The sequence below is a fragment of the Mastomys coucha genome, unplaced genomic scaffold (genome assembly GCF_008632895.1).
Source record: "Mastomys coucha isolate ucsf_1 unplaced genomic scaffold, UCSF_Mcou_1 pScaffold14, whole genome shotgun sequence".
Taxonomy (NCBI): Eukaryota; Metazoa; Chordata; class Mammalia; order Rodentia; family Muridae; genus Mastomys; species Mastomys coucha.
Window position 1 is genome coordinate 20,638,429 of NW_022196896.1, and position 270 is coordinate 20,638,698.

Genomic DNA, 270 nt, shown 5'->3' on the forward strand with positions numbered 1-270 from the left:
TTTATTTACTGCTAATATCCACTTATAAGAGAGTGGTATGTCTGTGTCTTCAGTTAGATCGATTCCCAAATTTCTGAAAAACAGCCATATTGATTCCCAAAGTGATTATACAAATTTGCACTCCTATTCATAATGGGGAGTGCTTCTCTTGCTCCACATCCTTGCAAACATGAGTGTTGTTTTTGAACTTAGCTATTCTGATAGGTATAAGATGGAATCTTTGAGTCATTTTGAGTCCCTGATGACTAAGGATCTTGAACTTTTTTTTTT